Below are 12,541 nucleotides of genomic sequence, written 5' to 3' on the forward strand. Positions count from 1 at the left end.
CCTCTTAAACCCTGCCCCCGACAAAATATGCAAAATTTGTTCAAAAGGGAATCTTGAATCATCTAAGAATGCTGGGGAGGGGCTCTAGGCACAGATTTCCCCCAAAATCCAAAATTATCTATACTGCATGGTCAAATTATGCAATGAAATGTTTTTTTCTATGATTATCCCCCCAACCCCGAACAAAATTCCTATCGTGATTAATGTACGATAATTGCATCCTTTTTTACAGTTCGCAAGTCAATGAACGATAGCTTAGTTACGTATGTTAAGGCATAGTTCAATGCTAGGATGAGTAATGGAATTTCATTTTATGGTAATGCCATTTTAAGATTGGACCTTGTGATTTTTGATGTTTTCGAGTCTCAAAAACATAGCGCCGGTGTGTGATTTTTAATGAGATGCGAGCTCTTGCCTGGAGATCTTACATTAGGGAGATGAACGAAGGCAGTGTGTCTAACATGTTTTGAGTGTGTGTCAGATATTTTTTGAAGTCCTTCTCTGGTTTGGATAATATCTCATATGGTCACTTTTGGGTAAGAATTGTGTTTAAATTCTTATGGATAGCGTTGAATTGAATTAATTAAAGTGTTAAGAAACATTCAGGTAGGCCTTCCACCGAAACCTGTGAATGCTTTGTCTATGCCCTCTTCTGCAGGGAGCATTATAGCCTAATAAAAAAAGGGTAAGAGTGCTTTTTTGATAAACCCCCTACCGCTCAAGTTGTTCATTCATTGACGCATTATAGAACCAGTTTTTGTACTTGTGTATTATTCAGAACACACTCAATAAGTAAAGTTAGGTTCTTTCATGAAACAAACTACTATGCAGGTACATTTTAATTAAATATTTGGTACTTGTTCATTATTCAACTGATTCAATTCAGAACACACTCAAGAATTTTGCTGAGAAAAATCCGGTTTCATAGCCACAAAGACAAAACTCAATTTGGTAAAAGTAAAACAGTTCAAAATAGGGATGATACCTTTTTATTGACAGTGAAATATAAAATTATTTAACTGGATATTTCGAACACATATACAATGTTCATCATCAGCAGTAAAACATCCAGTTAAATAATTTTATATTTCACCGTCAATAAAAAGGTATCATCCCTATTTAGAACAGTTTTACTTTCGTCATGGAAAGGCAGTGTGGTCTTCGAAGTTATCTACCTCAATTTGGTTTGCTGCGCATAGTGATAGAAGATAGTGTGTGAACATGGATTTTGAAATGAAGATTTGGGATTTGCCAAAGACTGAAAAAGAAGCAATTAGGCCTATTTTTTCCAGGATAAGGGGTTGTTGTCCACAACAAAATAGTGCGTCAATGGACAAAACATGACTTTATACCCTTACGACAAGGAACATTTTTGGAAGTGTAACAATAGGCCATGTTTGAAAAAAAGTCAATTTGCGTGTAATTTTACAAGTAATTTTACATTTAAGTTGTAATTTAAAAATTTTCCTAATAAATTATTATGTTTTTATCATATATTGTTTATTTTATTAGCTTTATCAAAAGATTGGGCTGTATATTTGCACACTAGGGGCTGGGGTGGGGTGGGGTGGGGTGTGTTATATCAAATACCTAACGCAAAATCTTCATAAACTAAATTGAGTTTTGTCGTTGTGACTATGAAACCGGGTTTTCTCAGCAAAATTCTTGAGTGTGTTCTGAATTTAACTGAATCAATTGAATAATGAACAAGTACCAGATATTTAATTAAAATTTACCTGCAATTTGTTTCTCGAACGAACATAACTTCACTTATTGAGTGTGTTCTGAATAATACACAAGTACCCCGGTTTTTTTTTGTTAGTTTCTTTCAGCTTAGCTTGAGACCAGACAAAAAGAAGTGAGAAAATAGATGGAAAATAGGCTACTATAATTTGAGCTATAGGCTATATTAGCACATTAGGAGGAGGGGCAAAGTATTTGGACAGTGTGAAGTTAGAAAACAAATCTTACAAGCTCATCTCCATTTTCGTTTCCAACTTCCTCTCCCATAATATTATGCAGAATAAATGTACCTAACCCATTTGGCTTGCAGATACTATACCCCCCCCCCCTAACATGCAAATATATAGCCCAAATTTGTTGCTAGAGTATTATATTTTTATTTTATTTTAGTATATTTCATTAGGATTGAGCGTCAGAAAAACATATTAGAAGAATATTAGGTAGGGGGTATATCATACAAGTATCATAAGTACTGATAAATTCCTCATTCAACGTCCTTTTTATATGTAGTGGTTGCTAGCTTAATGATTAGGTAAATGTTTATTCAACGATTATAGAAGTAGGCTAATTAAGAAATAAACCTATTTTTAGAAGCAAATTTTCGCTGTAAATCCAAATATAATATTTAATTTCGTCGCAATTTTATTTTATCCCTTCCACCTTGTGACAGATCGCCTATATACCCTGCAAGGCCGTATTTAGGGGGGTTAAGGGACTTGAGCCCCTCCCCTGAAATCTTTGTCTGACTCGTAAAAATGTAACAAAAATGGATGCAAACAAATTGCTTATGTTTTTTTTAGATTTTCGGGTAAATCTAAAATTAATATAATTGACTTACCAATTAAGTGAACATACCAGTCGATGCCTTTTTTTATGCTTTTTACGAATATAATACTCTTTTCTATCGTAAGTTCAAGTTTAGGCACTTTTTGAGCTCTTAAAAATCACAAATTTTCAATTAAAATATGAGTTATCAATTGTTTTCGACAATACAACGTTTTATCAGCGCCGTTTTCTCGGTCATTTTTGACAAAACAATACTTCATTTTCTCAACTATTTATAGCTGGGTTAGGTCAAAGAGTCCTTAAATTTGAATTTGCGATAGAAGCGATTATTATATTCGTAAAGAGCATAAAAAAAGGCATCGAGTGATATTTCCACTTTATTGGTAATAAGTCAATTATATGAACTGTGATACGTTTACTGATTTTTGTGTGTAACCCCCCCTCCCCTGACAAAAAAAATCCTGGATACGGCCCTGATACCCTGAATTGTAAATATACATTGAATTGTCCTTACGTCACTCTTTCATCAAAATTGATTTACCGTTTTATCAAAACAGTGGACAAATTCTTTGCATTTATACAATTTAGGGTATATATTTGTCCATAATTACGAGGGGGGCGGAGGATAAAAGAAGAACTACAGTCAAAATGTGTTAACTACAGTTTTATGCATATTATGAAATAGGTACAGTGGAACTATAGTCAAAATATGTTAACCTCCATTTTCTGTGTATTATGAAGTAAGAATTGTTTGTTGTTTGTTTTTTTACCTGTTTCCTATAGTCCCAATTATAGGCTTATGCCGAAGCTGCGATTCTAAAAGTATCTTATTCTTAGTTGTCACAACAAACAGTAAATAAACAAATTACCAAAGTAGGCCCCGGGAAGGTTTTTCAATGTCCTTACCTCCCTTCCTCCTCCATATAACAAAACATTGCAGCTTATTTTGGTTCGTATTTGTACCTATATTAATGTGAAGAATAGAGCAATCTATTAGAAGTTCAAACTTACCTCTATAGTTAGAATTGCATCCTGAATTCATATTTAACATTAGTTTGCGTCAGAAATGACCTTTACCACATACCCCTAATGTGCAAATATATGCCCTGAATTAGAATATACCTTGTATTGGTTTATATATGAGCGGGGATAAAGTTCGTCTCACACGCAAATGAATGTTGAATTTGGATTCAGGTTGCAATTCTGACTATAGAGGTTAGTTACCCGTGAAGTTAGGTTAATCCTAATGAAATATTCCAAAATATGATAACACTTTAGTTTATGTAATAATATAATTTGGGCTATATATTTGCACATTAGGACGAGTTACGGGTAAAGTAACGTAACCTCATCCCCCTAATGTACAAATATTAGCTCAAATTATACAAGTCCAATGCATTCTGTCCCCCGTCACTTGTCTTTGTGGCTATGAAACCGGTTTTCTTAGACCTCACATTCAGCAAACCTCTCGAGTGTGTCCTGGCTAATACGGAAGTACTATACAAGTAATACATGTCGTATTTAAATGCCAAAAGATTTCCGCTATTCTTCCAAACTTTTTTTCAACTGTGAAAAAATACCCCGAAGCTTGGCTATTCTACTTTAACATCTTCTCTGCTCCCACCGTCTTTACTTATAATACTACCAAGGTAAGTGGAGCTGCCCACCTGATCAATCTTTTCGTTACCCAACGTCACCTCTTCATTTTCACTTATTCCTATGCTTAGTGACTTCTTCTTAACATTACTTTGTAAACCTATTTTAGTACCCTGAACTCGCAAAACCTCTAAAAGTTCATTCGTTTTGCTCACACGTTCATCAAGGATGCTTAAATCATCAGTAGAATCTAATTTCAAAAAAGTTTTCCTCCCCATTTGCTTTCGTAGTCTCCCATTGCCTTTCCTGAGCTCCTTAAGACAAAGTTCATCAAAATGATACAAATAAAGGGGGATAGAACACAACCCTGCTTAAATTCTGATTTAATACAAAACCAGCTGCTAACCTCATTTTCTACCTTAACAGTAGCAGTGTTAATTCTCGTACCACTTTACCACTTTAATTAACAACTTTAATGTATTTGTCTGGTATATCATACCCACTTTAATTAACAACTTTAATGTATTTGTCTGGTATATCATACAAGGATAAGACCTTTGCTAAAGCTCTTCTATCAACAGAATCGAACTCTTGCTCATAATCTATAAAACTGAGGACCAAAGGTGTTCGACAACGAAGGTACTTCTAAATTATTAACCTAAGAGTGAAAATTTGTTCGACACATCCTCTACCTTTACTAAAACCGCACTGTGCTTCTCTTAAAACTTTGTCTACAGCAATCTCTCAGTCTAAAAAGTATCATATTACTAAGTAATTTGCTACCTACAGGGACCAGACTAATGCCTCGATAATTACGACACTCACTCTTATCATCTTTCTTATGCAGTGGTTTAAATTAAGGTTTTCCTAAAATCGTTAGGTACTTCCCCTTTTTCAACAATCATATTCATAATCTTCAGTAACACTTTTCTAACCTCAGAGCCATCATATTTAAGAAACTCATTTACCACACTATCAAAACCTGGAGCCTTATTATTTTTTAATCCTTTCAGTACTGTCGCTAATTCTTTCTCACATAGCAAATCTTCCTTCACATCCAAGGTATCACAAACTTTTTAATTTTCCTCTATATCTTTTTCTGCAATTGTATCTTGGTTTAGCATACTCTCAAAATGTTCTGCCCATCTCACTCTAACTTTTTCCTTATCACTAATTGTATCCCCGTTCCTATCTTTACAAGTTCGGATTGACTACTCCCTCTCAATTTGTTAACATGCCTGTACAATATTTTACTATTATGCCGTCTAGCTGCAGCTTCCAGATCCTCAGCAATTTTATCCATGGTCTCATATTCAGTTCATATTTTAATGCTTTTTCCGCTTTCTTTATATCCTTTTGTTTTCATATGATCTATCACTCAGATAATTCTTCTCGTACATACCCCTTCTCCTCTCTATTAAACATAAAGCGTAATATTCCTAGCATTAGTATTGACTTTCGTTCCTAAGACACCATCAGCAACTTCACAAATTGTTTTTTTCTAAAGTTATTCCAACAATCTTCCACATTTTCGAATTTTAAACTTTCAAGTTTATTATTCAACTGTTCCTGGAAAGTTTCTCTTAAATTCTTATCCTGAAGTTTACCAACTTCATAACTTCCCGGAAGTAGTTACCCTTCCGAAATTTCAGCTTTAAATTAACCCTAGACACTACAAGATGGTGATCTTCACTTTTAACAATCAATAACAGCACTCCTATATACCCTAATATCTTGTATTGATCCTGCCAGCCTTCGGTTTGCTATAACATGATCAATAAGGTTTGTTGTCTTACCATCACGTGAATAACATGTTAACTTATGGGCCATTTTATGACCAAACACCGTATTGGTTATAATTAGATTGTTATGCCTACAAAATTGCCAAAGTCTGTAGCCATTACTGTTTTCTTTTCCTACACCAAATTTACTCCCCTCCCCCAGAGGACCGTTGAACATTTCCGTTCAAAATCTGACCGTTGAACGACAACTTGATTGTTGAACGGTTCAACGGACCCTTTTAACATTTGTTGCTATATGAAATGTTAATCACTGCTTTTGTTTTAGACCTTTAATTAAATGTTTCGGATGTTTTTCCTGCGTAAGTTTTTACTCATTCCTAAAATTCGTAATTTCTTGTTATCTTTAAATGTCGTTGCAATACAAGTTAGTCACTGCCAAGATATGTGAAAACATAGATTATAAATCTGGATTATAGTATTTCTGAAATATTTTGTTATTTTTATGTTTTTGTCTCTTTTTGCTTCTCAATTTCATTATTAAGTATTTTGGTCACCATGCATTGTACATAGGCTATGTCGATTTTTGTTTTCCTTGTTTTATGTGTTTTCTCAATTTTTTGGATATTTTTGTGCGTTCTGCATATTATAAATGATTGTAAAAACTTGATGGCCTGTATACATGTGGTCTTGATTTGTCAAATGCTTTTGACTCTATTTCGCACGCTCCCACTTTTCACTCTCTGGCTTCATATGGTATCATTTTTCTATTTATTTGTCTTCCAAGTATACATAAGGGAATTCTTTTCTCTGCCTTAAAACTATTGATGGGTTTGTTTAAATTCCCTTCATTAAGCTTATTTTCAGAAAAATTCAGTCGAAATTTTCGCTTTAATTGCCACCATAACATTGAAAATCTGCAATTTCAGCAATTTCCGAATCTAAAATTTCAAAGTCTCAGCCATATTATGGTCCTGTCTCATGTTTTCATAGTTGATTGTTTTGGTTTTCATTATGGTATCCTTTCTTTTCATAATTTACAACTCCATTTTTTATTGTTGTTTATTATGGGCTGAAAATAAGTAGTTATTATTATTATTTAAGTAGTAGGGGTGAAATTCCCAACAGATTAATAAAAGGATCCCATGGATCTTGTTTTATAAATTGTTAGTTAAAATGTGTTTTCCGTTATTTAATTAATCTCCCCTGTCGTCACTGATAACTTGATTCCCATTCCTTAGAAATTGAAAATGTGTTGCGAATGCTTAAACCTCTTAAACTGGGTATCCCAGTCAACAAGGAAGCATTCCGTCACTATATTCACCATTTCATTGGGATACCCTGTCAACTAGGTGTCCCCTGTCAACATGGCGTTCATACCAAACTTGGCCCCCACTTTCCTCTTATCGATAGATGTAGGATCGGCTCTGGACCCAGAAAACGTACAATTAGGACACTAGGTCATACTTCCGACCAAGTGGGACTTCAATCTGCCTACCTTTTATGATGGATGTCACTCTGACAAGAATGGAAGGACACTTTCTCTCTCAATGGTTCCAAACCGCCCCATGTAGGTCAGGCTGATGTTGGACCCCTGATAATCCAAAACTAGGTATTTGCTGCTATCCCTAGGTAGCTGTTACCTGCCTCTCACCCTCGAAGTGAGCTCAGTCCCAGGCCACCCAAATGGTATAGGCTAATTACGACACTAGCTTATACTTACCTCCCAGTTTGGTAAGGATCCGGTCACATCTCATGGTATACGCCCTTATGATATGAGTTCGGGAAACCCCCTTATTGCACTATGGCTGGAAATTGTCAGACTAGGACAGTTACTCTTGTTCCCCTGTAACCTGATTGATATCACATAATTACTTTTGACAGTTTTGACCCCAAAAGAATAGTTTGACCATTCGATTACAGTTCCCAACAATTTTGGTTCAGATCCGCCAACCAACGTGGGAAAGCTCTTCTCTTTACTTTCTCCGCGAATATAAGATTGGACTATAATCACTAAATGACTTATAGCTCTTTACTTACATAAAGTTTGGGAAGACTCGACAATCCTTTCGGGTTAATGTTTTGATGACAAGAATTGACGGATGGGTCCTTCCGAAATAAAAGAAAGGTGTCCTTATTTGTTTGTTTGTAGGAGGGGATAGGGGTCTAAATACAAAAAATGTAATTTTTGGCAATTATTTCCCATTTTCTATGATTGTTCAATAATATTGTTCACAAACAAACTCCTTTTCCCCCCTTTTCTGAAATTTGTTCCTACCCCTCCAAATCAAATTCATCCGCTGTTACAAACAAGAGACAGGCAAGTACGTTCCGAGCTACCTTCAGACTCCTGTACTACTCCCGAAATTTGGAGGATTACTCAATGGTTTCTGATAATTTTGACACAATTTGCCTATTTTTGCTGTTTTTCTGAAACCGTCCCCCCTCAAGTATATTTCTGCGTATGGGCCTAATAAAGGGTTTGAGCTACCTGTCGTCTAAATTACAGGAAAACGACATAGTCAGAACTTGATCCGGATTATTCCTATTAATGGGTAAAAGGTGACAATGACTAATCTGTTTATTGACTAGAGTGATTTCATAAGAGCCCGAATACGCTTTAACTTACGCTGTGGAAAATATCCGTAAGGGTAATGGATGCAGTGGCGGTTCTGGTCTCTCTTGTGCCTGGGGCATAATGTTGATCAGCCCCCTCCCCAACTGTCCCTTAAAAACTTTCATACCAAATTTTACTAAATTTTCATTTATTAACAGAAATTTTTTCGCTTATTTATTAATTAATAATTTATTTTTTGATTATTATAATGTTAATTTAATTTTCTTATTATTTAGTTACTTTTAAAATTATTTCTGTCTTATTAATTAATTAATAATGTAATAATTACTTTATTAACTGCATCCCTACCTTACCTTAATAAAAACAAAGTTTCAAAAATTATAAAATGATTTTAACCATAGATTATTTATCTGAAAATTTACACCCCTTAAATTTCTGCGTGTGGGAAAAGTGTCCCCTCTGTCCCCCTAAAACGCCCATTGAATGGATGGTCCTTACTTGTGCTCCATGTGTGGAGATAATCGTGAAGATCTGCTTCACTTCATGGTTTTCTGTGCCCCGAATTACAGGATTTAAGGGAAGAATTATTTTCTAGGTATGTAGGGTCAAGTGAGCGGTTGGTCTCAGTGACAGATCAAAATACTATGCTAATACTGCAACTACTAACAACTCCCCGCAGCACCAAACTGCCTGAGGCCAAAAAAGCAATGCACTCTCCTCCTCCATCCCAATCTATTAAAAGCCACCCTCTAAGGAAGTTTCCGTTTCTTTTAAATCTTTCTTTATGACATCTTCCCACCCCAACTGCGGATGACCTGCTTTCCGTTTTGCCCTAGACGGTTGACCGAGAAGGACAATCTTCGGCAACCTGTCATCCTTCATCCGCAGAACGTGCCCAAGCCATCTCAACCTTTCTCTCATTATAGCCCTAGAAAGCGGGGTTGAACCACACTCTTCTTACAGCCTACTGTTTGAAATACGGTCAGTTAGCAGGGTGCTCAGAACAATCCGTAGTCAATTTTTCTGGAAAACATCCAGCAAATCTTAATTCTTTTCGGAGCCCCTTTATATATTTGACCACTGTCATCACTGTAGCTTCCAATATTCTAATCTTGATTTGCCGACTTATCTTCCTATTCTTCCATTTTTTTTTACCTGTGAAAAACACCTTGGGCCTTGGCTATTCTAATTTAACATCTTTACTGATCCCCCCTTCTTTACTAATATTAATTTTAAAAAACGAGTATTTTCAACTGAAAGTAAGGAGCAACATTGAAACTTAAAACGAACAGAAATTATTACTTCGTGAGTGTTCCCCCTCGTCAATGCCTCGCTCTTTACGCTAAAGTTCGAGAAAAGAGCGAGGAGTTGACGAGGGGGGAACTCCCTTATGTACGTAAAAATCTCTGTTCGCTTTAAGTTTTAATGTTGCTCCTTGTTTTCAGTTGAAAAAACTTTTTTTATTTGATTTCTGATCGTTTTTTTTAGAATAATGCTGGAAATCTGGTCCCCCGTCATAGAAAATTCCTTCTCCCCATGAAAGATTCCTCCTTGGAAAGATCCTCCCACTTAACCTTCTCCCCCTGACTCCCCCCACCAGAAAAAATCCCCCTGAAAGCGTCTGTATACTTCCCAATAAGCAATAATATATGAAGACAATGGGAAAAGTCCACAAATTGCAGCCCTTCTCCCAGGGACTGTAGGGGATTAAGCCATCCTCAAAGACATATTTATTAGATTTTTCGACTATGCTGAACAAAATGGCTATCTACAAATTTTGATCGGGTGATTTTGGGAAAAAATGAGTGGGGGAGGGGGCCTAGTTGCCCTCCAATTTTTTGTACATTTCTTCGGCATAAAATACAAAATTCCACATTTTTGCAGATAGGAGCTTGCAACCCTCTACTGTAGGTTTCTCTGATACGCTAAATCTGATGGTGTGATTTTCATTATGATTTTATGACTTTTAGGGGGTGATTCCCCCTTTTTTCGAAAATAAGGCAAATATTCTCAGGCTCGTAACTTTTGATGGGTAGGACTAAACTTGATGCAACTTATATAGTTGAAGTCAGCATAATAATACAGTTCCTTTGATGTATCTATTGGTATCAAAATCCGTTTTTTAGAGTTTCGGTTACTATTGAGACGGGTTTACCATGAAGTGTTTGATAACACTACCAAGGTAAGTGAACCTGTCCACCTGATCAATCTTGTCGTTACCCAACTTCACCTTTTCATCTTCACTTATTCCTAGCCTTATTGACATAGTCTTCTTAAAATTAAGACCATGGACAAAAAATGTAATCTTCTCATAGGCTTCTCAAAAGCCTATGGGAGAATAAAAAAGACAGGAAAATATACTAAATTGGGAATGATCCACAGAGAACTATTTTTTGAAGAGAGGGATGAGTTCCGGAAGCACTATTGAATGTGTGTTGGCTATTTTCTTTGTTATTTTTCCTTTTTGTAACCATGGCCCATGGGTTTTTAAAGCAGTAAATATCTATCAATCTATCTATTATGGGCATTATATGTCTTATTAGGCATGTTTTTGTTTTTTGAAATTGTTAGTTTATTGTTGTTGTTATTCACTATGTTTTGCTATTGTTACGTGTGTTATGATTTGTGTGTTAAATGTTTTTTTTGTCATGACCCGAAGACGCTTTGTTTGCAAGATATATGTATATATATATATATATATATATATATATATATATATATATATATATATATATATATATATATATATATATATATATATATATATATATATATGTTTTATCTATATCTATCTATGATTTTGGATGGACGACCTTCATGATGTATAGATAAAAAAAGAAGTTGATTAGAGTCAAAAATCGTGAAATGACGGAAGTCTGACTCATAGCGGTTATAAGTGGAAATTATTATGTTTAAGTGCAAGGGAGACATTTAAAACGTACATTAAGAGCGAACGCGAAGCGATGCATTGATTTTTCGTAATTATTAGTCTATACTTTTGCTTTTGTAATGAGACAGAGAGAGGTTAGTTTGGGATGGTGTCAATTGTGGAGGGGCTCATACACCCTTAGATTTGAAAAATATCTTTTTGGGGGGATATTTTCGTTTGAAATTGCGTTTCTTGGTATTTTTACTGAAAAAAATATAGGAAAAGCAGCAAATTACCCCCTTAGATACTACAAACATATTTATCCCCTCCCCCAACATTTACGTGAATTGAAGCCACTGGTAGGTTGCCAGCCTTTGATGAATTCATTAAAAAATCTCCTAAAAAGTAAAGAGTGTAAAGAGTGACATTAAAACTTAAAACAAAAACATGGTGATCAAGATTTCATTTCGACGAGGGAGGGTTATAAGATTAAATTATAGATGTCAGGATTTGTGTTTTATTGATAGTAAATGAGCTAGGTAAGTGGGACTTCAGGAATGGATTCTAATTCCATATAAACCCGTTCCTAGTGATTCTTGCGCATGGTAAAAATTGACTACAGCGCCCCCCTCCCGACTCAAATATAAGAAAAAAAGCGAATAAAAGTGGAATACTTGATCAAAGTGGGCAACCCCCAGTAACGGCGCCCCTTCCAGCCAAGGTGCTCGAGGCAGCTGCCCCCCTCTCTGAACCACTTTGTATAACGGGGCCAGAAAAAAAAATATGATATGCTTCACAGTTGTATTTTCTGATTATTTTCAGTGGGGGATTGATTTTTCATTATAATTGATCCTTTTTTAAAGAGATTATCTTTTTCTTAAGAGATATGTTTCCAATCTCTCGTTGAATTCAATGCAAAGAAGAACATTATAAAAATATAGTACCTTAAATAACCATATGTACTTTAAAATTTATAATTTTAATATTCTCAATAATTAATTCCCCCACTAGGTAAAAACAGACAACAAATAAGGAAATTGACAAGAAAAATGGGACAAGAAAAATTTGGCGATTTATAAATTTATGCTCATATTTTCATACTCAAATAATTAGAAATATTTTTTTAGAAATAGAAGTAATTGGAGGCAACATACTTATACTTACATAGGACAAGCTTACTAGCAAGGGACTGAAAAGGCAGAATAAAATATTAAACAGCACTACTACCTT

The 12,541-nt window shown here is 35.1% G+C and overlaps 1 protein-coding gene across 3 annotated transcripts in view; it reads left to right on the top strand.

The window, feature by feature from the left end:
* The first annotated feature begins 339 nt into the window (after positions 1 to 339).
* LOC136038838 (FH2 domain-containing protein 1-like) overlaps positions 340 to 12,541 on the top strand; it is a 129,086-nt gene continuing 116,884 nt past the window's right edge. For 2 of the 3 annotated variants that reach the window (XM_065722249.1, XM_065722251.1), the window contains exon 1: positions 340 to 536. The gene's annotated coding sequence lies outside the window, so the exon portion shown is untranslated. Of the gene's footprint in view, positions 537 to 6,322; positions 6,343 to 12,541 lie in introns of those variants that run through there. The other variant, XM_065722250.1, reaches the window with a different exon arrangement.

This window comes from Artemia franciscana, chromosome 18, assembly GCF_032884065.1.
Source record: "Artemia franciscana chromosome 18, ASM3288406v1, whole genome shotgun sequence".
Classification (NCBI taxonomy): domain Eukaryota; kingdom Metazoa; phylum Arthropoda; class Branchiopoda; order Anostraca; family Artemiidae; genus Artemia; species Artemia franciscana.